We start from the raw sequence: 26,475 nt of genomic DNA, 5'->3' as shown, positions 1-26,475 counted from the left end.
TAGGTCATGTCTCCTCAAGCCCACTAGCCAAGCTACGATGTCTCCTATCAGTAAGTCATTACCAGTCCTGGACAGGTGCACCCCACCATTCGAATAACAGTGATCGCCCCTGATACACCCATGAGAAATGCTTTGGAGATGAGCAGAGCGAAACAGTTTCTCAATGTTATTGTTGATCCTCTTTACCGAGTGGTTCAACGCTGTCATAGACAAACCTCCCCGCCATATCCTCCTGGGAATCATGTGGGACCAGGCAATCGTACATCCCGGGAGCCTTTTGGCTAACCAGCTAACTACAGACAGTATGTGCTCAACTAACACCCGTCTTCCCAGTCTCACCAAGTCATTGCCCCCTACGTGCACTATGACTACAGATGGCGGTGACCTGTGCCGCCCTAATAGTTCCTCCACAAAACTTTGCAATCGGTCAATACAGAGGCCGCCCTTCCCATGGAAGGTCACTCTGAACCCATATTCCTCAGATGTGTGGATCGCATCACCTGCTTTGAATATGTCCCCGGCACGCCTCACGTATGAGTGGCCCACGACCCAGACCACTTGATCTCCATTCCGTGATCCTTTCCCGCTGGTCAGCTGATGCTGGGCCGATCCCAATTTCCGCCCTGCGTCACAGGCTCGCGAAACTGTAATCCAAACACAAGACAACAAGCGTGAGTGCATTTCACTAGTCTTTTACAACATGTGCAGTGGCACATATCTCTTGAAACAATTCAAGGACCAACGGCCTAATTGTTTCACCTCGTCTGCCTGCAGACCCCGAGCCGTAGCTTCTGTAGCGCCCCCTATTCTAAATGAATGGGTCCCAAAATCACACGGGTTCAAGCCCGCTGCTGCAATCGTAATTGCCAGCACCCTCTGAAATTGAAATCTCGTCAATGGGGTGCCGTCCATATGTCTAAGCAGGGCCCCCCCCCCATGTTGTCAACCTCTGTTTCAGGTAGGCCTCCACATGCCTCACTGGACAACCGGGATTCCCCAGAGCGCGCTGCAACACCACACTATTTCCCAGTGCCTCCTGGTCCGTTTTTGACCTGGCTATCGAGATCATCAGAGAATCCCCCCTTACTTGGATGTGATCCCTGCGTAGACCTCCTTCCACATCTCTCTTATTCCCTGCCACAAGTTCACTCACCCGCAGGGCCCCATAGAATGCCAATGTGAAAGCTTCTCGGAATAGTATTACCTCGCTGGGCGAGGAGCATGTCTCATCCAGTTTTGCCAGTAAGGTGGTCAATTTATCAAACCCAATCGGGTGCCTGGTATCCTGTCTGCGACCCTCCTGGTGCGCCAGCCGCGGAGAGCCTTCCTGACTAAGAAGGAGTTCATCGGGTCCCTTATCCCGTGGAGCTGTGCCATAAATGATATGGCGGCCTTATACCTATTGGCGGTTGCCGCCGACCGGCCTTCCTTATGAAGTGCCACCAAAAATTGGAGCAAGGACTCCTCCTGCCCCCATCTATGCTCCCCTACCGGCCCCAGAAAGGCGCAGTATGAACGGAACGCCCCTTCATAAGCTTTCCTCGTCCTGGGCGCTAAACTGGCTGCCACGAGGTTTTGCAGTCCGGGGCACCGATCTGCCATAGTGCTTGGGGAGAGGTGCCGCCACTAGCTGCGCTGAGGGTAGACAATCCCTGAAAGCCTGCATTTTGGAACGAGAGAGCGCATCAGCTGCATTATTTAGTACACCCGGCACATGTTTTGCCCTGAACTGTACGTTCAATCGCATGCATCGCAATACAATCTCTTTCGTAAGATCCATTTGCAGCGTGCTGTCTGCTGGTTAATGCACTCAACCACTGTCTTGTTATCTGACCAAAACACCACCGAGCGGTCCCTAAAGTCTTCCGGCCATGCCACCAGAGCCACCCAGATGGGGAATAGTTCCAGGAAACCAATGTTACTCGTCAGGCCGCTTGTTCGCCACCACGCCGGCCATGTTTGTGCCGACCACCGGTTTCCGAAGATTGCACCAAGCCCCACGCTGCCCGCCGAGTCGGTCCATAAGCCGAGTTCCACCGACGAGGCTGGGGGTTTGCTCCATACTACTCGGCCGTTGAAGTCCACCAGGAATGCCAGCCAAATGAGCATGTCCTGGCGAACCTCTGCCAACAGTCTTGTGCAGTGGTGCCCTTCCCTAAGGCCCACCATGGATTGCGCAATGGATCGAGAGAAAGGGCGAGCCATCGGTATCACTCTCAATGCAAAGTTAAGCTGACCCACTGTCCGTTGTAACTGGTGCAGGGTCACTTTCTCCGTCCGGAGACACTGTAACAGGGAAGCCCTAAACTTGGCAACCTTCTCCGTCGGCAAACGGAAGCACCCCTCCTCCGAGTCTAGTTCTATACCCAGAAACTCGAGGGAGGTAGTCGGCCCTACCGTCTTACCTGGCGCCAACGAAACCCCGCATGAGCACGCAGAAGTCCTGCAATGCCCCCGCGCAGTCCCGAGTGCCCGCTGGGCCAAGAAAGAGGAAATCATCAAGATAATGCATCACATGTTTGTGCCCTGTGGCATTCGTGAACACCCATTCCAGAAACGAGCTAAACATTTCAAAATAGGCACACGAAATTGAACAACCCATTGGCAGGCACACATCCATGTAGTATTTCCCCTGAAACGTGAAACCCAGCAGGCGCTGGTCTTGAGGATGTACTGGGAGCAACCTGAATGCAGATTCAATGTCTGATTTAGCTAACAATGCACCGGGGCCCAGGCGATTCAACAGTACTACTGCGTCATCGAACGATGCATACTTTACTGAGCATACCTCGGGGTCAATCGCCTCGTTTACTGAAGCCCCCCTCGGGGCCGATAGATTGTGAATGAGTCTATACTCCCCCGGGTCCTTCTTCGGAACCACTCCTAATGGGGGAACACACAAAATCAACCACTGGTGGGTCGCCAAATGGTCCTGCCACTCGCCCCAAGCTAACCTCTGTTGCTATCTTTTTGGCGGCAACTGTTGGGTTGTGTTGAATGGACAACTGGTTTTTACAGGAAGTGTTCCCACGAAAATTGCCCGCCGGGATCCTGAAGCCATATGAGAAGCCATCCCTCAGAGTCCCGGCGGACGCATGATCAGGGTATCCGTTTAGCCAAGGGGTCAAAGCCAAGATATCTACGGGCGAAGATGTTTGCTTCCGAGGCACCGTATCAATCCTGCTTGGGCCCCCCCTTCCCTCCTGTGCCATTGGCCTTAGATCGGCAACTGGTTTCCGGGTGTGAGGGGTTTCCACAGCCCGAGCACGCGTGCCGGAACCTACACGTTCCTTGGGGCCTGTTACATGTTGAAGCCCCAACACACCCCTCGCCTGCTTCCGTTCCCGCCCGATCTAGACTGGGACTCCCCCCGGAGTTCGCACGAAAGGGCTGTGACTGCCTCTGAGGGAATACCCCGGAGCCGTTCGTGCTCGACCCTGAACCACTCGCTGATCCTGGCAAGAGCTTTGCATGCCATGATACTGTATCCAGACAATCCCATGTCAAGGCCTCGTTAAACTCCTTCGTTTTTCTAAAAGCCATATCATAGCCTTTCCATTCATCACCTCCATACGTCGCATGGAAGTTTGTGATCCTGCTCTGATAACGTGCCAAGTCACTCAACACATCTGGTGTACGTTCTGCGATAATCGCCACAAAGATAGAAAAGGCCCTGATCCAGTTCATCATTGTCTCATCGACCCTGAATTCCGCCATCTTAGCCCGCCATTCACTGGGGTGCCATAAATCCTTCTGGGTCTTTGCATACTCTAACTCTCGATGATCAGTCAACAGTGAAAACATGTTAATGTACTTGTTGGCCCACACCATCTCTTTCGTAACCATGGGAACATGTTGAGCCAAACTTTCCCGCCTTGAGGGTACCGCGCCCTCCCCCACCATTGGTAACGATCTCTTACCGGCTTCCGCCGCGCTTCCAGCCACATCCATTGCTTTCTCTTGGTTGTCAGCCGTGACCACCTTCGCCACTTGCGGGGAAATAGAAGGCACATTCGCTGTCCCGGCATCCCTTGCCTGCCGCAACTGCTCGATAATTATTCTGGCCTCTTCGGCCGGGTCTCCCGCAGCCGCAGATCCCCCCGCTCCCTTTTTTTAGCCACGGTAACACTGCCGCTAACTGAAGCGCTAATTCCGGGGGCATCTGGTCATCCACCAGCGGTGTGATAACCACGGGGATAGGCAACCCCCCATCCGGTCCTGGTACCAGGCTGGCCGCTGGTGCTACTGGAATTGGTGGAGTCTCTACCGGAACTGGGGCCTCGTTAGGACCCGTTTTCCCCTTCCTCTTCTTACCCTTATCCCCTGGGGTGAAGTTCGGCAAAGCCGGTCCTATGACCCTCTTAGGTCGTCCCGAGGGGGCATTCTGGGCCTCCACCTGTTTCCTGAGGGCCGCCAAGCCGCGATCTAGCCGGTCTACTTTACCGAATTTTCGGTCCGTCACCGCCACTTGGTTCACCAACGTGCGCAGCATCCTTTCCATCTCGGAGCTCTTTCCGGACTTCTTGCCAGGCATGTCTGTGTTTGATCCGCACGACCTGTCTCACGGAAACGACTCGATTTCCAGCTACGCGTTGATGACTGAAAGAGAAAAACAAAGATTACAAGTTCTCAAAAAGGTGCAGCTTGTTCCCTTGAGGGCTCACGAGCGACGAGTGGTGCAGCCTTCAGAGCGCAGGAACAAGAGGAAGCTTCGTTGGATTCCCGCAATTTTTATCCAGCTGCGGGAGGGCGGGGCCCAGCCTTAAGCACACCCATCAGTGCACGGACTTCCGGGCGGGTGTTTAGGACAACCTCTTTTGGGCGGGAGGAGCGTGTTCCGGCCACGCCGCTTCGGGCATACCAGCCGGGACACGCCCCCGCCCACAATGGTTTCCCGGGGGATCGGGGCACCCATCCATACGTTCGGGGGGACCGAGTGGTCTCCCCTTTCCATTCAGAATGTCGTATCATCTTCTTTCAAAGATGTGGCACTTGCCATACAAACATTTATTGCCAAAGAACCTTTAGACAAGATGACCCTACCTGCGGATAATAGTAGATTGTGCCTCTATCGTAGCTATCCTGTGTCAGCCCCCCTCCAACGCCTCTGGCTACCCCTACCTGGCAGCAGACCTCCATCCACCGCTGTGTGCAGGGTTGCCTTCGTCCAGCCCTCTGGCAAGTGCTTCTCTGCTTGCCTGCCTTTGCTTCCCTTAACCATAAGGGTTGTAAGTGCAACCGCTCTGTCACATTATCTGCCGTTTTCACCACTTGTAGGGTCCTGCCCCTACTGCTTTTGTGCCATTTCTGTTGAACTACTGTGTTCATGTTAACTTTATTTATATACTTGTTGCCATTAGCACTGCTCAAGTCAGTTATCCTTCGTTTCTGGATTAATTAGCCCCACGGGCTGCTCCTGTTTTCCGCTTTGCTTTTAGCCCACCTCTTGCCACTCAGTGTCTCTCCCTCCCCCAGGACCTTATTGGAGGCTGCAGCGTGCCCCCATTGAGCAGGTCCTGTGCAAGCTCCTGATGCCTTTTACCACCTCTGCCTGGTAGTGGACCTCCATCCACTGCTGCATGCAGCGTTCCATTGGCCCAGCCCTACGGCAGGTGCTTCTCTGCTTGCCTGCCACTGCTTCCTACTTGACCGTATGGGTTGTAAGTGTACCCTCTCCGCCCCATGGTCTGCTGCTTTTTCCACTTGTAGTGGCTTACCCTTGCTGCTTTTGTACCATTACTGTTTAGATGCTGTGTTTTCTTTTTTTACGTTATTTGATTGTAGACACACGGCACAAATTTGGTGTCACTAGCAACACCCACAATGCACAGTAATTGACAGCATTAATGATCTCAACATTTTCAATAGTATCAAACCTATGTTCATATAATAAACTGTAGTAACCAAGCTGACACACGATTGGTATGCTGGTTATTTATTGGCTACATGGATAGCAGAGCCAACAGCTCCAACAGGAATCTCTTGGATCAACACAGTTGCTAAGAGACCACACATTCTAGAGTCTAAGCATCATCACAAGATTAAAGGAGAATACATAAGATGCAGCACAACATATCTTCTCTTCCTCCAAAACAATACAAACAAGAAAACAAAAAACACAAGCTGTACCTGGCAGGCTTAACGATATTTCTAGAACATTTCCTAGAACATATTTGGTCAATACAAATTGAATCACTTTCTTCTGAAGATGAGGTGGCATTTCTTACTGAACCTTCACCACCCTGTTGAGATTCCGCCAATGACCACCCTCGACCATTATTGCATTTTCAAGAATCTTAAATAACTTTCAAAGGTTGGCTGTACTTACTATCACCTTTCTTAGCATGAACAGCAGTCTTAGTCTTGATCATGTCCCCCACTTCAAGCGGAGCCACTTTTACACCTTTACAGGAATCAAACCAGAGTTTCTGTTTAGCTTGTGAAACCAACATGTTCTCTCTCACCAAAGACATTAACTGGGCGATATTGGATTCAGACTTAACCCATTTGCTCATCCAAGCAGGCCTGAAACTAGTATTCGGCTTCTGTCCCCTCAACAGTTTGAAAGGAGAAATTTTAGTGACAGAATGAGGTGTAGTCCTATAGAACCAAACCATGGCATCAAGTGCTTTACAGATATCATGACAAGCAGACCTAGCCCACCTAATACACTCCCCCACCAACCGATTCATTCACTCAACCAAACCATTTGTTTGAGGGTGATAAAGTGAGCTCTTGAGGTGTTTCACACCAGACTCCAAGAGGAAAGATTAAAACTCAGTACTGATGAACTATTTTCCATTATCTGAGACCAAAATCTCCAGAAAACCCTCTCTCAACCACACGTTTTTAAGAAACTCAATAATAATCTTCGTGTTAGCTTAACTTCAGGCCACTTTGACGTGTAGTCCAGGAGAACCAAAATAAAACGGGATCCACCTGGAAGACTCAAAAGGCCCCATGACATCAATGCCAAGTTTCAACCACGGACCTTTGGGGCACTCAATCGGCATCAACGGGGGAACAGACACTTTTAAAGTTTTTTCAGCAGCACCGCAGACACAATTGTTGAAAACTGAATCAATCCTGCCATGCATCCCTGGCCACCAATAAATGTCCCTGATGCGCCGCTTGGTGAGAGAAGAGCCAAGATGACCATCATGAGCTCTTTCCATGATTGTTTTGTGAAAAACACAAGGGGGCACACATTTTTCCTCCCTAAGCGACAAGCTATCCTCAATGGAAAGTTCACTTTCAACCTTCCAGAAAGGTTGGAGAGAGGTAGGGAGCGCTTTTTCTCTGGGTCAACCATTTCTGACAAAGGCACAAACTTCACGTGTCACACAATCAGGTTTAAGGGCTTGCACCCAATCAGTCTCAGAACCTAGACTCAGATCAGGAAGATCTAGCAAAGCAACCAGACAATTATCACAATCTTCACTAGAAAACTCATGCAAATGACATCATCGTTTTCACTCGACTTGATGGGAAAACGTGATAAGAAATCTGCCCTTCTGTAGTAGAAAGATTCACCAGAAGACATCTTTTAGTTTAATCAGGTAAGTAGTTTATTTGCATGAATCTTCAACCACGGCCAGGAGCAGCGCATCCATGAAGGTTAGATCTTCAACTGAAGAAACTGATCGAACCTCAGAAGATGCAAACTCTAAGCTTGTGAACCATTAGACAATTAGGTATGCAATACCTAATACTACACGTCACCACAGCAATAACGTAATTACAAACCACTACACACCTCCACCTTTACACAACCAAAAACAAACAAAAATACAATTCTTTAATATGTCAATATGTAAGAAAATCCTTGTACCTATATGGAGGTCTTCTAATACAACCACCACCTGTTTGAGTTGCCTCCTGATGCACTGAACTACCGACAGAATCACTAACAGAAGAACAAGTCTCTTTTGAGGACCCCTGACTGTCAGGAAATCAATGAGTCCACTCCAAATCATGTTCAGCAAGGTTGGATTTCTTGCTTTCTATTATTAGAGCGTGTACTTACTTACCCTTACCAGTTGCCTTTTGTTCCATCAACCTTTATCTTGTTAGAATGCTGACCTCTACTGACCCTACAGACTAGTATGGGATTTGAAAACACAGATTCCCCTTTCTTCACCTTAAAATGGCTTTTTAAACATAACCCAATCCCCCACAGCTATTTCTAGGATCGTAGAAGGATTTCCTCTGTCAAATTATTCTTTCATTTTTACTTGTCTTTCCATCACCACCTCTGCTACATTTTTATCACCATCACTTCCACCAGACATTTTTTTGTTGCCCAACCAAGATGGCAACAAAGTAGAATTGACCTTTCTGCCCCTTAAAAGTTCAAATGGGGATATACCAGTTGAACAGTGTGGAGAGATATTATAGTTCCAAACTATCTCTTCCAAAAATGTTTTCACATCATGCCCAGTGGCCAGCGCTGTCTGAATTCCTTCTTTAGGAACTTTATTACCCCTTTCCACCAGTCCATTCGCCGGTGAGTACAAAGCTACTTTCAGACGTTTAATATCATGACTCTTCAAAAATTTGCGCATTTCATCTGAAATAAAATGTGTTCCACTGTCAGTCACCAATGATCTAGGAGTTCCCTCAAGTAAGAATACCTTACTCAAAAACAAAACAGTTTTATCAGTATTAGGAGAATCAACAAATCTGTAATACATCCACTTGGAATTAAGTATGGGAGGAAAATCCGTTACGCTCGCGGATTTTGCGGATTTTCGGTAAATTCGCAATCCGCGAGATTTGCGAATTTCCCGCAAAATTCGCACGCAGCGGATTTTTTTTTCTTGCTGATACAATTTTGGGGCGCGCGACGTTGGTGATACAATTTTTATCATCGTTTGCCGAGTTGTTTTTCTCGATATTTTGCGAGTGCTGCGCCATTTTGGATCTTGCTGCGGGATCCCGCGGGTATTTGGCGAGCGCGATTACGTCATCGCGGCTTGCCAACTTGCACAGCGAGAGTTTGTCAACGCGAGTACGGCGAGATCACGTCTCGCGGTACTTCGCAATTGCGAGATTTGAGATGCGGCGAGCAGCAACAATCTTGCACAAGCAAAAATATAAAATTTGCAATTCTGCACAAGAAATCCACCAGCAAGCAGCATAAACCTTCTTGAAATGATGATTTTTATCTGAATAACTCCTTAGGTTGACATTTGCCTGCACTTTTTTAGCGAGGAGTCCATTTTGGGGAGGGGGGTGGGAGGAAGGAAGTGCCCCACAGTCTTCAACTTCCTGTTCCTGTCCAGCAGGCTCCTCCCAGTGCTTTGTCCATCTCCTGGTCACTTTTCATTTGGATCTGGAGCTGGAAGGATTACTTTTTGTGGATGCTGCTGGATATTTGGATTTGAGGCCTTTTTGACTTTCTTTGGATCACTGTTGGATTAGAAATGTTACAAGTAAGTTTGTTTGGGGCATTACAGTTGCTGCAACTACAATTTTGGAATTTTCGATTTTTGGGCTGTTTTGGGGCCTTTTGCCCAGGGGTACTCAGTGGTGGGTGGGCTGAGTCTTTCTGTGGGGAGTCTTGAACTTAAACATCATGGAGGGCATGGATGGATTGGGATTGTGCTGATTTTTCAGTGATTTTCGTTTTTGGGGGCTGTACTTGTGGCCTTTTCACCAGGGGTATTTGAGTCTAGCATGGGCCTAGTCTTTCTGTGGGGTGTCTTGAACTTAAACATCATGGAGGGCATGGATGGAATGGGATTGTGCTGATTTTTCAGTGATTTTCGTTTTTTGGGGCTGTACTTGTGGCCTTTTCACCAGGGGTATTGAGTCTTGCATGGGCCTAGTCTTTCTGTGGGGTGTCTTGAACTTAAACATCATGGAGGGCATGGATGGAATGGGATTGTGCTGATTTTTCAGTGTTTTTCGATTTTTGGGGGTGTTCATGGGGAGGGACAGGCCATGTGGCTGGTGGCCATTTTGAGTGCTGCTACAGGGCCTGGCCATGTGCTGGGAGGCAAGTGGCCATTTTGAATGCAGGCATTGTTGTTAGGCCTGCAACCATTTTGCCTACTTTTCAACCTTTATGCCCAGGGGGAGTGAGTCTTGCATGGGCCTAGTCTTTCTGTGGGGTGTCTTGAATTTAAACATCATGGAGGGCATGGATGGAATGGGATTGTGCAGATTTTTCAGTGATTTTCGTTTTTGGGGGCTGTACTTGTGGCCTTTTCACTAGGGGTATTTGAGTCTAGCATGGGCCTAGTCTTTCTGTGGGGTGTCTTGAACTTAAACATCATGGAGGGCATGGATGGAATGGGATTGTGCTGATTTTTCAGTGATTTTCGTTTTTTGGGGCTGTACTTGTGGCCTTTTCACCAGGTGTATTGAGTCTTGCATGGGCCTAGTCTTTCTGTGGGGTGTCTTGAACTTAAACATCATGGAGGGCATGGATGGAATGGGATTGTGCTGATTTTTCAGTGTTTTTTTATTTTTGGGGGTGTTCATGGGGAGGGACAGGCCATGTGGCTGGGGGCCATTTTGAGTGCTGCTACAGGGCCTGGCAATGTGCAGGGAGGCAAGTGGCCATTTTGAATGTAGGCATTGTTGTTAGGCCTGCAACGATTTTGCCTACTTTTCAACCTTTATGCCCAGGGGTAGTGAGTGTTGCATGGGCCTAGTCTTTCTGTGGGTTGTCTTGAATTTAAACATCATGGAGGGCATGGATGGAATGGGATTGTGCTGATTTTTCAGTGATTTTCGTTTTTTGGGGCTGTACTTGTGGCCTTTTCACCAGAGGTATTGAGTCTTTCATGGGCCTAGTCTTTCTGTGGGGTGTCTTGAACTTAAACATCATGGAGGGCATGGATGGAATGGGATTGTGCTGATTTTTCAGTGATTTTCGTTTTTTGGGGCTGTACTTGTGGCCTTTTCACCAGGGGTATTGAGTCGTGCATGGGCCTAGTCTTTCTGTGGGGTGTCTTGAACTTAAACATCATGGAGGGCATGGATGGAATGGGATTGTGCTGATTTTTCAGTGATTTTCGATTTTTGGGGGTGTTCATGGGGAGGGACAGGCCATGTGGCTGGGGGCCATTTTGATTGCTGATACTGGCCCTGGCCATGTGCTGGGAGGCAAGTGGCCATTTTGAATGTAGGCATTATTGTTAGGCCTGCAACCATTTTGCCTACTTTTCAACCTTTATGCCCAGGGGTAGTGAGTCTTGCATGGGCCTAGTCTTTCTGTGGGTTGTCTTGAATTTAAACATCATGGAGGGCATGGATGGAATGGGATTGTGCTGATTTTTCAGTGATTTTCGTTTTTGGGGGCTGTACTTGTGGCCTTTTCACCAGGGGTATTTGAGTCTAGCATGGGCCTAGTCTTTCTGTGGGGTGTCTTGAACTTAAACATCATGGAGGACATGGATGGAATGGGATTGTGCTGATTTTTCTGTTTTTTTTTTTAAATTTCGGGTGTATAACTGAACTGATGTTCCTCTGTCTTCCATTGTTTTTAGGTGCACAAGACTCAAGAGAACCACCAGTGCCAGGAAGAAGTCCTGCAGCGGTGTGTGTGTGCAGCATAACCTCACGCGACGTCACGCCTGGCCTCAGACAACTCTACAATTCGTGCAACTGCGGCCTGCTGTCTGACCTGCTCTGAAGAAGATGGCCCCAAAAAAAGGTCTCCGTAGCTCCTCTAGCAAGAAAGTTGCTAGTAAGGAGCAGAAGAAGCAAGTTACCAAGGAGGCTGGTGTGCCAACCGCCACGTTTTTTGGGAGCAAAAAAAAAAGTACGCCTGCAGCAGCAGGATCTGCTGGGGACCAAGCTGGGAGCAGCACCCCCGCTCCATTGGGTTCAGTGCCTCCACCACCACCCCAAATTAAGTCAAAGCCCTTGAGTGCTTCAGAGGCAGTCAGTGTACTTCTCCAATCACCATCGACCAGTGATGTTGGCTCATCGCAAGAAAGTAGCAGCAATGTCCCTGAATCAACACAGGTTGTTGTAACTCATCTGACAAGTGTTGAACAACCACAGCCGCAACAACAACATGTGCAAGTAGTACAAGCCCAAGTACATGTGGAAGTTGAAGCAGCGCAAGGATATGCGCAAGCAGAGGTGCATGGAGGGTCACAAGTGCCCACAATAGTTGTTCCTCCCGAAGTAGGGGCACATCAGGAAATTGACAATCAGACCGAGGTATCATTTGAGGAAGCCACTCCTCCTGATGATCATTCATTATCTTCCACATCCCTAGCAAGGAAAAGATCAAGGAGGGTGTCTACATCTTCTTCAAGCTCACCTCCTACTGATGATCTGGATGATGAATGGGTACCACCACAGCAGCCTGAGAGTGAGGCACACCATGATCTGACAAAGATACCTAAGCGTAAAAGGAAGGTCGTCGAAAAACTCATACCTATGGAGTGTGATGAGGCTCAACAAGAAGTGACGCATACTGCTGCTGATGAAGCCCTTCACGACGACGATCCAGTCATCATAATGGTCACTGCAGCCCCAGCGGGCATGCAGCAAAGAAACATTTTGACCCTATCCCGAGAAGCTGCTGAGCGTGATGATGATGTCGACGAGGAGGCAATGGAAATGGAAACACAACAATCATTAGATTTGGAGTTAACTAGTACACCAACACCTACCGCTTCCATATTTCTTCCTCGCAAGAAGGGACCTCCATCCACCTCGACCTCAATTCGTGGTGGTGAAAGTGCAAAACGTACTGAAGTTCGGCAATCCACATCCTCCACTTCATCTGGCATTAGCAGCAGGACCACCACCACCAGTATCGCCGCCTCCTCCGGCCCCCAAAGACATTTCAAGTCTCCAGTTTGGGACTTCTTTAGTGTTTGCCCAAGAATGGAAAACGTAGCCATTTGTAGCATGTGTAAGTTTCGAGTTAGTCGTGGTAAGTTTGGTACCAACTATGGTACCGGAGGCCAGAGAAGTCATCTTAAGAGAGCGCACCCTGTCCAATGGTTTGCGCACCTAGAGGCGGTCAAGGAAGCCCGAATTGCACGTAATGAAAACGTTGATTTTTCATCTGATGATGACGAGGAGGAAGAAGACGATTCAAACACTTCACTTACACCCAGTACCCCTGTCAGCAGCACACCCCATGTGAGGCACACTAAGAGTGTGGGAGAGAGTGAGACATCAATGCGGAAAAGTTCATCAGCGAGCGTAACTGGGTCGAAGATATCATCATCATCCCGTAAATCCTTGGTCCAGGGCAACATTAAAAAGATGTTGTTTACAGAAGCGCAATATGAACGCAACCACCCACTGACGCGTCTGTATAACACTAAGCTGGCTAAAATGCTAGCTCTGGACCTTCTCCCTTTTTCTTTTGTAGAAGGGGTTGGTTTTCTAGAATTAGTGGCAGCGCTCTGCCCTAAATGGAAGGTTCCTAGTCGGTTCTATTTTGCCCGAGTTGCGGTTCCAGCACTACATGAAGATGTTCTGAAGGTGATTGGGGCAGCTTTGCAGAAGAGTGCTGTTCACACTATACATCTGACAACAGACATGTGGACCAGTGGCGCAGGCGCTGATTACATGTGCATCACTGCACACTGGGTCTCTTTTTCAGGGGCTAAAGCAAAGCTAAACGCAGGTGTTGACACGGACATTGTTTTTAAAGCTGCTCGGAAACATGCAACACTAGCCATGTTTGGTTTGGAGAAACGTCACACAGCAGAAAACATTTTGGATGTCTTTAACACAAAGGTCCTTAACTGGCTGTCCCCACTAAAACGCCAGGTTGGTTATGTTTCCACGGACAATGGCGCCAATATAGTTAAGGCCATGAGGGAGGGTGACTATTTCAGAGTACCGTGTTTGGCGCACTGTATAAACCTGGTTGTCCAAAAATTCATGGGTAATAAAGGCAGTGCATCGTACAGAGTATTGGACACCTGCCGAAAAATGTGCAACCATTTCAGCCATTCTTTTAAGGCCCGGAAGCAGCTGAGGAGCCTGCTATATCAACGTCAAATGCCAGTGAAAGCACTCATCCAGGAATTGTTAACACGTTGGAACTCAACCTTCTACATGCTTGAGCGTCTGTATGAGCAGTATACGGTACTCGATCAATATTTCTTAAAAGAGGGTACAGCTCAGGAGGACCTGAGGATGGGTGCGGCGCAATGGAACATAGTTCAAAGCCTGACACGCATGCTTCGTCCTTTTGAGTTCTTCACGCGTACAGTCAGCAAGGAGGACTGTAATTTGGGAAAAGCTATCCCATTGTTGTACATGCTGGAGGACCAACTGAAGGAGGTGTGTTCTGTGTTTGAAAAAGATGTAAAAAACCAAGACTCTTTTGTTCTGGCTGAGAAATTATTACAGCTCCTACAAGGTGATGAACGTCTTAAAAAGATCCACTCAGAAGAGCATTACATTTGTGCTACTATTCTGGATCCACGCTACAAAAAGGCGCTGGCAGGCCAAGCATTCTTTCCTTTTGATGATGAACATGTTCCAAAGTACAAACATTGGCTAGCCTTGTCAGCCAAGAGGTTTGAAAGAGAACGGCTGAAAATTGAAGGAAATGGCAGTACATCAGCAGGCCATCCCCAGTCAAAACAATCCACTTCTGCACCTGTGGCTGTGGCACAAGTGACCTCTCAGCCGTTAAAGACACCGGCAACCGGATCATCTGCACCAGACACAACAGAAACATTGGAGGCTGAAGAGGATTGGCTAGCTCTGCGTGGGTTTGGTTCTCAAAAGGTCAGAGGCACAGCAAGAGCTAAGCAAAGTGGAGGAACCTTGGATGAGGACCTTGAGTCGATGGTGAAGGACTATCTGAATGACTCAACAGAGGTCTATGTTAATTCTGACCCATTGGCGTATTGGCATGGGAAAAAAGAATTGTGGCCACAGCTCACCAACCTGGCTTTAAACTACTTGTCTTGCCCACTCGCAAGCGTGTCTTCTGAACGTGTTTTCAGTGCTGCTGGTGGCATTGTAACTCCCAAACGGAGCCGCCTCTCGCCCAAAAATGTGGAGAGGTTAACAATGATCAAGATGAATCAGCACCTCATACCACCAGATTACAGAGTACGAGAAAGCGCGCCGGATGAAGACGAGGTGGCCAGCAACATAGATGAGGGAATTTCTACTCTGTCAGGTGACACTGAGCTCACCCTGCCTGAATTCGCAGAGTATGATGACGAAGCCTTATTCTCATTCCTGGACCGTGATACCGAGCCCTGAAAATGAGACAACGAATCAATAACTTTCTTTTTCGTCCTTATTCACTTTTATTCCTGTGTGTCTGTCTTTCTTTGTTGTGCACAGTTAATATATTTCAAACTTTAATCAGATAATCACAAAAACAAGCCCATCAGCAGAACTGTCTTCACTGGTTTGCTAATTGATTTGAAGTTGCCGCAGTCTGCATTCCTCAGGTTCACAAGTTCAGAAGAACATGCTCCTCTATCCTCCTCCTCCAGACTCCTATTTCCATCAAACCAGAGGGCTGGTTTACGCCCAATGAAGAAAGACTCAGCACTTGTGGGGGTGTTGTTCTACCTCTTTGCAGGTGAGTTGATGGCTCTGGGACCATTGTTGGGAAGCTCTAATACCGGATAAAAGTGGTTTGGACCAAATCCGAGGCGCAAATTTTTTAGTGTTTTTGCTGACTTGCTTGCCTTTGAGGTGCTCTTAGGCGGGGTTCCGTCTGTTTGTGGGTGAGTTTCGGGGTCTGGGAGCACTGCTGGGACACTCTAATCTTGATTGCATTTGCTTTTCAGGAAATCCGTGGTGGCAACCCCGACTTATGGCCTAGCTACGCAGCGCGTTTGGACCGAAGGCCGAGAAATATTGCAAGTATGAGATTTTGCTTTTGGCCTGTTTGGGGGTGTTATGCTTCTTGGCGGGTGGGTTGGCGGGTCTTGGGGCATTCCTGGGAAGGTCTAATACCGGGTAGAAGTGGTTGGGACAAAATCCAGGCCGATTTTTTTTGGGCTATTTCTGACATTTTGCTCAATGTAGCGTTTTCGGGGGCCTGTTTGGGGGGCTTCCTGGTGTTTGTGGGTGAGTTTCGTGGTCTGGGAGCACTGCTGGGACACTCTAATCTTGATTGCATTTGCTTTTCAGGAAATCCGTGGTGGCAACCCCGACTTATGGCCTAGCTATGCAGCGCGTTTGGACCGAAGGCCGAGAAATATTGCAAGTATGAGATTTTGCTTTTGGCCTGTTTGGGGGTGTTATGCTTCTTGGCGGGTGGGTCGGCGGGTCTTGGGGCATTCCTGGAAAGGTCTAATACCGGGTAGAAGTGGTTGGGACAAAATCCAGGCCGATTTTTTTTGGCTATTTCTGACATTTTGCTCAATGTAGCGTTTTCGGGGGCCTGTTTGGGGGGCTTCCTGGTGTTTGTGGCTGGGTTTCGGGGTCTGGGCGCACTGCTGGCTATATATAGTTTACTTTGCAAGAGGTTTGAAGCAAATCCATGGTGGCAGAGGGGAGTTAGGGCCTAGCTGCAGAGCGCGCGCGGAGTGATTTGGGAAATTTGGGAAAAACTGACAAAGTCCCCATTTTTGTACTTTTGCTCTTTGGCTGTTTGGGGGTCTTCTACTCGTTTTCTCCTGGGTTGACGGCTCTGGGGCCATTGCTGGGAAGCTCTAATACCGGATAAAAGTGGTTGGGACAAAATCCACGTCGATTTTTTTTTTGCTATTTCTGACATTTTGCTCAATGTAGCGTTTTCGGGGGCCTGTTTGTGGGGCTTCCTGGTGTTTGTGGGTGAGTTTCGGGGTCTGGGAGCACTGCTGGGACACTCTAATCTTGATTGCATTTGCTTTTCATGAAATCCGTGGTGGCAACCCCGACTTATGGCCTAGCTACGCAGCGCGTTTGGACTGAAGGCCGAGAAATATTGCAAGTATGAGATTTTGCTTTTGGCCTGTTTGGGGGTGTTATGCTTCTTGGCGGGTGGGTTGGCGGGTCTTGGGGCATTCCTGGGAAGGTCTAATACCGGGTAGAAGTGGTTGGGACAAAATCCAGGCCGATTTTTTTTTGGCTATTTCTGACATTTTGCTCAATGTAGCGTTTTCGGGGGCCTGTTTGGGGGGCTTCCTGGTGTTTGTGGGTGAGTTTCGGGGTCTGGGCGCACTGCTGGCTATATATACTTTACTTTGCAAGAGGTTTGAAGCAAATCCATGGTGGCAGAGGGGAGTTAGGGCCTAGCTGCAGAGCGCGCGCGGAGTGATTTGGGAAATTTGGGAAAAACTGACAAAGTCCCCATTTTTGTACTTTTGCTCTTTGGCTGTTTGGGGGTCTTCTACTCATTTTCTCCTGGGTTGACGGCTCTGGGGCCATTGCTGGGAGGCTCTAATACCGGATAAAAGTGGTTGGGACAAAATCCACGTCGATTTTTTTTCTGCTATTTCTGACATTTTGCTCAATATAGCGTTTTCGGGGGCCTGTTTGTGGGGCTTCCTGGTGTTTGTGGGTGAGTTTTGGGGTCTGGGAGCACTGCTGGGACACTCTAATCTTGATTGCATTTGCTTTTCAGGAAATCCGTGGTGGCAACCCCGACTTATGGCCTAGCTACGTAGCGCGTTTGGACCGAAGGCCGAGAAATATTGCAAGTATGAGATTTTGCTTTTGGCCTGTTTGGGGGTGTTATGCTTCTTGGCGGGTGGGTTGGCGGGTCTTGGGGCATTCCTGGGAAGGTCTAATACCGGGTAGAAGTGGTTGGGACAAAATCCTCGCGGAAAAGCCTTTTGGCACTTTTTGTAACTTAGGGTTAGTTAGGGTTAGCCCTAGCAGCAGGATTGCATGTGTTTCGGGGTGTTCTAGATTTTTGCAACTGAGTTCTGGGGTCTTAGAGCACTCGTGAGAATGTGTAATTTTGGTTGCAAGTCATTTGAAGAAAATCCATGGTGGGAAAGGGGGGATTTGGCATAGTTAAAGAAAGCCTTTGCCACTATTCTTAACTTAGGGTTCGTTAGGGTTAGCAGTATTTCTATTGCATGTGTTTGGGTGGGGGGGTTTTCGAGTCTTGGAGCGATGCTGGCTATGGATACTTTTGCTTGGTTGCTTGCAAGTGGTTTGAATGCAATCCACGGTGGGTAAGGGGGTACTTGGGCCTACTTTTACTTTCAAAGTACGTTTTGTCACCAGTTTTCTGCTAGGCCTCGTTTTTTGAGATTTGATTGGGGGTCTTCTACATTTTTGAGACTGGCTTTAGTAAGGGTCTGGGACCGTGGGAGCACTGCTGGGAAGATCTAATTTTGTTCTAAAACACAGTTTACAGCACACCTAGCTTGAGGGGAAAGATCCGCTACATTAATTTGCCCCTACTTATTTATCCTTCAAAAGGTGACTCAGACAGAGTACGCACTTTCAAAAATATTGTACTGTCTACTAGGAAAATCAAAGTGTGACTTTTTGCACTCCACAGCCTACATACCTTATATTTATTTATCAGTGGTGTTGTAATATTATATCACTTCCTGTTTTTCGTTGAATAATTACAGGCCGGGTTTCAGTCTCTGCAATGGGGAAAAAAGGATGGAGTCAGGCTTCACATTAGCGAGCCACAATTCAGTATCAGGCAGGCAGTGGACAGGGTGTCTTCTGATCACCAACATTGATGGACGAAGCGTCAGCTGCAATGGAGGAGTGCCGCTAATGAGAGGAATTTTTTTCTGAATGCAACTTACTTACCAAATTCAACAGGACAACTACAACAACATACAGATACAGTATCCTTAGTGTTTTTCTCTGACTGTGACTGCATTTCTTGGATCTCTCTCTGCTTCTAAATTGATCCCTTAACACATCACTTAGTCCACTCCACTATCACATCTGCACCACACATAGTCATTTGTAAGTGCTCCTACGTAATTCGCAAGTCGCAGCACGCCCCAGCCCGTAGAGGACTGGGATGGCCCCAATGATGAAGCATGTCACCAAGGGGCAACCCTGGTGAGTGAGGGGACACCTAGAAAAAAAGCAATTTCTCCTTTTCTATCTACTATACCTTCCAGACCAACCCCATTGAGTGTTGTGAATGGATTTATAGTGACCAGCAAGGCTCTCAGGTATCTGGCTACAGAGACCTTATGTTGAATATAGTTATCAATATTTCCACACACGCCCTGTACTGTCGCATTCTTTCTTCCACAGTTGTCGAAAGTACTACTTACTTTTCACTGACATGCATGCAGTAGTGCATGCACTTTCAAAGATTGATGGATAGGTTTGTACCCAAAGATTTGTTTATGTTCAATTGTTTGTCCATGCTGTGCTTTTTTTACAGGGTGTCTTCTGGTGACCAACATCGATGGACGAAGCGTCGGCTGCAATGGAGGAGTGCCGCTAATAAGAGGATTTTTTTTCTGCAGGCAGCTTACTTACCACTTTCAACAGGACAACTACAACAACATACAGATACAGTATCCCTTGCCTTTTTCTCTGACTGTGACTGCATTTCTTGGATCTCTCTCTGCTTCTAAATTGATCCCTTAACACATCACTTAGTCCACTCCACTATCGCATCTGCACCACACATAGTCATTTGTAAGTGCTCCTACGTAATTCGCAAGTCGCAGCACGCCCCAGCCCGTAGAGGACTGGGATGGCCCCAATGATGAAGCATGTCACCAAGGGGCAACCCTGGTGAGTGAGGGGACACCTAGAAAAAAAGCAATTTCTCCTTTTCTATCTACTATACCTTCCAGACCAACCCCATTGAGTGTTGTGAATGGATTTATAGTGACCAGCAAGGCTCTCAGGTATCTGGCTACAGAGACCTTATGTTGAATATAGTTATCAATATTTCCACACACGCCCTGTACTGTCGCATTCTTTCTTCCACAGTTGTCGAAAGTACTACTTACTTTTCACTGACATGCATGCAGTAGTGCATGCACTTTCAAAGATTGATGGATAGGTTTGTACCCAAAGATTTGTTTATGTTCAATTGTTTGTCCATGCTGTGCTTTTTTTACAGGGTGTCTTCTGGTGACCAACATCGATGGACGAAGCGTCGGCTGCAATGGAGGAGTGCCGCTAATAAGAGGATTTTTTTTCTGCAGGCAGCTTACTTACCACTTTCAACAGGACAACTACAACAACATACAGATACAGTATCCCTTGCCTTTTTCTCTGACTGTGACTGCATTTCTTGGATCTCTCTCTGCTTCTAAATTGATCCCTTAACACATCACTTAGTCCACTCCACTATCGCATCTGCACCACACATAGTCATTTGTAAGTGCTCCTACGTAATTCGCAAGTCGCAGCACGCCCCAGCCCGTAAAGGACTGGGATGGCCCGAATGATGAAGCATGTCACCAAGGGGCAACCCTGGTGAGTGAGGGGACACCTAGAAAAAGAGCAATTTCTCCTTTTCTATCTACTATACCTTCCAGACCAACCCCATTGAGTGTTGTGAATGGATTTATAGTGACCAGCAAGGCTCTCAGATATCTGGCTACAGAGACCTTATGTTGAATATAGTTATCAATATTTCCACACACGCCCTGTACTGTCGCATTCTTTCTTCCACAGTTGTCGAAAGTACTACTTACTTTTCACTGACATGCATGCAGTAGTGCATGCACTTTCAAAGATTGATGGATAGGTTTGTACCCAAAGATTTGTTTATGTTCAATTGTTTGTCCATGCTGTGCTTTTTTTACAGGGTGTCTTCTGGTGACCAACATCGATGGACGAAGCGTCGGCTGCAATGGAGGAGTGCCGCTAATAAGAGGATTTTTTTTCTGCAGGCAGCTTACTTACCACTTTCAACAGGACAACTACAACAACATACAGATACAGTATCCCTTGCCTTTTTCTCTGACTGTGACTGCATTTCTTGGATCTCTCTCTGCTTCTAAATTGATCCCTTAACACATCACTTAGTCCACTCCACTATCACATCTGCACCACACATAGTCATTTGTAAGTGCTCCTACGTAATTTGCAAGTCGCAGCACGCCCCAGCCCGTAGAGGACTGGGATGGCCCCAATGATGAAGCATGTCACCAAGGGGCAACCCTGGTGAGTGAGGGGACACCTAGAAAAAGAGCAATTTCTCCTTTTCTATCTACTATACCTTCCAGACCAACCCCATTGAGTGTTGTGAATAGATTTATAGTGACCAGCAAGGCTCTCAGGTATCTGGCAACAGAGACCTTATGTTGAATATAGTTATCAATAATTCCACACACGCCCTGTACTGTCGCATTCTTTCTTCCACAGTTGTCGAAAGTACTACTTACTTTTCACTGACATGCATGCAGTAGTGCATGCACTTTCAAAGATTGATGGATAGGTTTGTACCCAAAGATTTGTTTATGTTCACAATTGTTTGTCCATGCTGTGCTATTTTTTCTTGTCTCCCAAAACCTTTCCCAAAAACCCCCGTACCCATCCATTTTTCAAACCCTAACCCTCTTCCCCCGGGTTGTGTGGTTTTGATTGATGTGTGACTAAATTACAGCAATAAATCCACACACTTGCTGGGGAGGATAAGGTGATAGCAACAGGCTGGTGAAGAAATCCGAGGATATATTCTTACTCTGCTTGACAAAGACCCATGGCTAATGTCAAAGAACTTCAACCGAATTAGTAGTTATACTTTACCATTTGTTAGGCTTCAATGTGGCACTGTTCTAGTGTACTTCTGTCACCTGCTATATTCTCTATTGTACCGTTGAATTGCTCAGGAGGACGAACCAGATTTAATTTTCTTTTTTTTCATAGGCATGCAACTGCCACTGTGTCACACCACTAGTACCACCGCTATGAGGAAGTTTTATCCGACCAAGATTGCCAACCTTATTCGCTGTTTCCCGTGGAGCCAGCCCTGGGTCTAGCCCTACTTTCAAACACAAATTACAGGTAAGATAAGCGTTTGGTGGTTTGGGGGTATAATGGAGTATTAGGAGGAGAGACGAGAGACTGACGGTAGTACTACTAAAGTCCTAGGACTCTTGAATTCACTTCACTTACTCTGTGTGAGGCACTTAGTGTTGAAAACATTTGGGCATTTACACTTAAAGGAAGAAAATGGAACTAAACTTTCAGGAAACAAAGTCACTGTTAAACCCCCACCCACCAGGCAAGCAGTAAAAAACAGGTATGCTCAGATAAAGTTTGAAAAAGTATATTTATATCCCTAACAAAATAATCTCCCGCAAGACCCTCCCTAACCCCAACGATTGTCCTTCAAAAGTCCCCAAAAACCCAACTCCCAATTCCCACCCCCCAAAAGTCTCTAAAAAAGGGGCAAGGGACACTATGGGTGGATGCTGTCTACTTTTTGGGCCAGGGCATCATGCTCCTGGCGGAGCAAGGCGTGCTCTACGCGGAGCCCCTCCAACACATTTGAAAAGTGGTGGAGCTCCTGCTGAAGGCGGGACACCATCAGGGTACTGCGGCGCAGGCGTGCCTTCACTGCCTTGCAGGTGCAACGGCTGTGAGAGGAAGCTGTTGTCCTTGCTACTCGGCGGTGGCGTTTGGCTTTGGCAGCCCGGCTCAGTCTGGGTGGACCACTGTGCTGGGTGGCAGCCCGTGGGGGCACGGAGGCCGATGCAGACGACGTTGTTGTTGTGGTCGACTGCACACTTTCTTCGTCCTCCAGGGCCACCAGCCGCCGATATTCGGCCACAGTGGCATCGATCCTCCGTTGCCGGGCCGCTCTAGCCAGCTCCTTCCTCCTTGTTCGTTTGGAAGGAGCATCTATATGAAGAAAGAAAGACATAGTCTGTAACCAATGCTCTTTAAGATTAACTCAATCATTCAGCAGAAATTTGTGTTGCAGTACAACTAGCAACTTGCAAGCGCATTACATAACTATTGAGGCCAGTATCTATCTAACCTCACACTTCTTCATCCTTGCTCTAACATTAGTGGGAGTTTAAGGAACAAATTCTACGAGCACTATGGACTTCCATTGGAGTCGACTATGAAAGTACACCAGTCTTATTCTTCTTCTTGTCTCTTGTTTAGGAAAATTGGTACGTTATCTTCTGCAAGCCGGCATAATGCCAGCGCAGTAAACTTGCACCCGAGAAAAAGAGACGCACGCCATGATGAGTGACCTAGACTTGCGTTGCGTTACTGTACCCGTCCAGTACATGCAGGTGGTGAAGCTCTTACTTTTCTATTACGGGTGGCACTGAGAATACTCTGTTACAACTCAAGGGCTACTGCTTAATTAATTTAACTTTCACCCTACAGTGCAAATGAGTACTAGAAATGGAAAATTGAAGAAGATAAATAATCTGATTATCTATCACTTCACATGAGATGTTTTTGCTTATATATGGGTTGACTTTAGGTGCTTTGCTTTTTATTGAGTGACCAGTGATACATCCACACATGAATGACTGAGTACTACTAAACTTATTAAGAGAGGTAGGGAGTGGCCACCGTAATAACCGGATCTATGCTGTGCTTGCAATACAAACTACTGCTACTATTGATGGTAGTATTTGGACAAAATTAAAACTTCTTTTCCTTGCCTTTCCTACACTGGAACGGACGTGCGGGTGCAGTGTTACATGCTCTTCAAAGTTACACTTAGTTCATCCACTGACCGTCTACTCTCTCTAGATCATGGGTACTCACAAACTTTCTCTCAGGGGCTAAATTTACAGTGTAGTTTGTGGCCGAGGGCCGCACTGGTGGGGGCGGAGTCAGAGGGGGCGGGACTAAAGCAAAACGAAAACTTGTGACCATGAGGTTGCACACAGGTCCCTGCAGCAGATGCCTTCATCCACTGAGCCACCAGACCCAGCATTTACATACATCTCTCTCACTCATGCTCTCCCTCCTGCCCTCCCTCTCCATCTCTCTCTCCCTCCTGCCCTCCCTCTCCCTCCCCCTCTGTCATCTCACTGTGTGTGTGTCTGTCTGTGTCAGCCTTCAGCCCGGGCTGAGACAGCTTCCTCAACGCGCACACACAGACAGCCACACCAAAGTACTTAACAGGTCTTTAAAAGACCATTAACATATTATTGAGGCTTTGTTTGTTGTAGCGCCCCTGCATCTCCACCCTGACAATCACTGCTTGCCCGGCCCCACAGAGCAGAGGCTTTGTTCTATTTCACCTCTTTGTGGCCCTGCATCTCCACTCTGCTCTGTGGGGGCCGGGGGAGCAGTGATTGTCTGCAAGGTCTGCACACCGCCAAGGAAGGCTTGCCGGGCCGCCACCGGCCCGCGGGCCGTACTATGAGTACCCCTGCTCTAGATACACATATGCTATCTAAGAGTCAGATAGTAGCATGATCCAGGTATATGGACACATACAGTTTCTGTGTCACCCACCCAGGCTGTTGTCCTTCCACCTATCATTGCTTCATCATTCACCCAGCCATGCATCTCATATTCTTTCCTTCCCAGCCACGTCTTCAATCTCAATAAGTATGGAATGTATAAGAGCTTACCTCTGCCCGCCACCACCACCGTCTGAACTCTCACAGCCGGCACTGGAACCGCCGCATCCTCCCCTGAGGAATTGCCCTCCGCCTCCGTGTCGAGCACCACCACCTCCGCGTTGGCCCCGCCACCAGATGTTCCACCTACAAAGTACATTTAAGAATGTTAGAATAAACCACTCACTAGTATTTGGTCTAGGAATGAAGACATGTGAAAACAATGTAATGCAGCACTTTTTGGCACAACTGATGAAGGCTGGCTTTTTAACACGCACCATTTTTTTCCACACAACCAGAAGATGGACTTCTAACAACAAGATCAAGTTGAAACAAGGTGAGAGCTCGGCTCGACCACAAGAAATGTCTTCAATTAATCGTCAGCACTAACCACTTTTACATTCTCAGTTAAAGGTTTCGTTTTTTTATTATGACTTCATTTTAATAAATGTGTTTACTTTTAATAAAGCTTTTAAACTTAGAGAGACTCTGTGTTTTTTGGTCCAGAGTGACTAGAGTGACTGAGCGAAAGGTTTTGCAATTTTTGCAAGCATGAGTCCGTGCCTCTGACACTTCTTGACTCTGACTCCGTACTCTTCAGCTACGTTGGATAATAATCATCATTGGGGATCAATGATCGATGAATTCGGGAGGTAAATGACTGTGCCACACTATGTAGTCAGTCAGTAAGGACATTGGGGGTTCAAAGTCTGTTATCACAGAGGTATGTGGAAACTCTAACAGCGCCTATTATAATTGATAAGCAATGCACTATTTATTGTCCATAGTTCTGTTTCTGCTGAAGAATTGTCCGCGCCACTGTAGTGGTATGGATTGTCCTCCTATCCAAACCAAAAGGTAGTATCTTATTCTTTCTTGGTGGTCATTCACATTTTATAGTTGGGAATTTTCAAAGCAGATAGAACACTTCAAAAGACATTATGGACAATCCCAGAGGACTGCACTAAGTTGATAGAGCTATTGCTGACTAGAATGGGAGTTTCGCCAACCGTGCAATCTTAGTTAGCTACACAGACAGACTAATAAGAATAATCTAGTAATACCACAGGGAGTCATAGTAGAGGCAGGATAAGAATTTAGATACAGTCTACAAGAAGATCAAAGACGATTTTGAAAAAATCAAATGAGGAACGCTAGGAAAAATAGGTACTAGTCTAAAATGAAAACTTACTGGGGCCAGCAAAGGAGCCCTCGCCTGCCCGATCCTGGCCCTGTTCAACAGCATCCGCCGCCTGCTGCTCCTGTGTCCTCCCCTCGCCCCTGGGGGTAGCTGACTTACAACATGAAAGAAAGAACAGAAAACATGGATGATTGTTGCTTGTCAATGTCAACCAAATCAAACATTTCAAAAGAACAATAACAAAATATTTCCGCGAAATTATATTGATTAGGGTTAGTTTTCATTTATTTGCGGACCTGTGACTTCGAAAGTCACGTAACTCACTAAACAAAGTACTGAAACGTTCACGTAGGACTGGCAGGCAGCAGTCCGCAGGCAAGACGCAAAGTGACAGACAAACTCCATTGTGATTTCAGTCAGATCAGTGACAACACTAACAGTTGCCTGCTACATTACCAGTCATTTAAATAGTCAAACTATCAATCCACCGCCACTATTTTCTTATTATTAAACAAAACAAGAGCCAATACTGGAGTGTCAATTTATAGACTGATAAATTTCAAAAAAGGCTGCTTTGATTAAAGCAAAAACAACCTATTTTTCTTTAACAACATACAAGTTTATTCTATTTTATTAAGCATTCTTTTTTCTTTTTTTGGCACACTATTCGTCGTGCATGGAAAATACAAAATACAAAATGCAACAGATTTTATATACAAAATGTACAAACAGATGAATACACAATTTCAAACACACTTGGCCATACATTCACACACAGACCATTCACAACAACTGTAAATAAGAAAACAATGCGTCCAAGCATCGGTCGATCAATCAGTGGAAAATGTTTCTTTTCATATTTCGGCGATCTATTATAGTTGTAATTGTCACAAGATGTCTTATGAACCCAAATAAATGCAACGACTGTTCCAAAATGATAAT

The sequence above is a fragment of the Lissotriton vulgaris genome, chromosome 5, assembly GCF_964263255.1.
Source record: "Lissotriton vulgaris chromosome 5, aLisVul1.2, whole genome shotgun sequence".
Lineage (NCBI taxonomy): Eukaryota > Metazoa > Chordata > Amphibia > Caudata > Salamandridae > Lissotriton > Lissotriton vulgaris.
The sequence above is the reverse complement of the archived record's forward strand: the minus strand, read 5'-3'. Positions refer to the sequence as shown.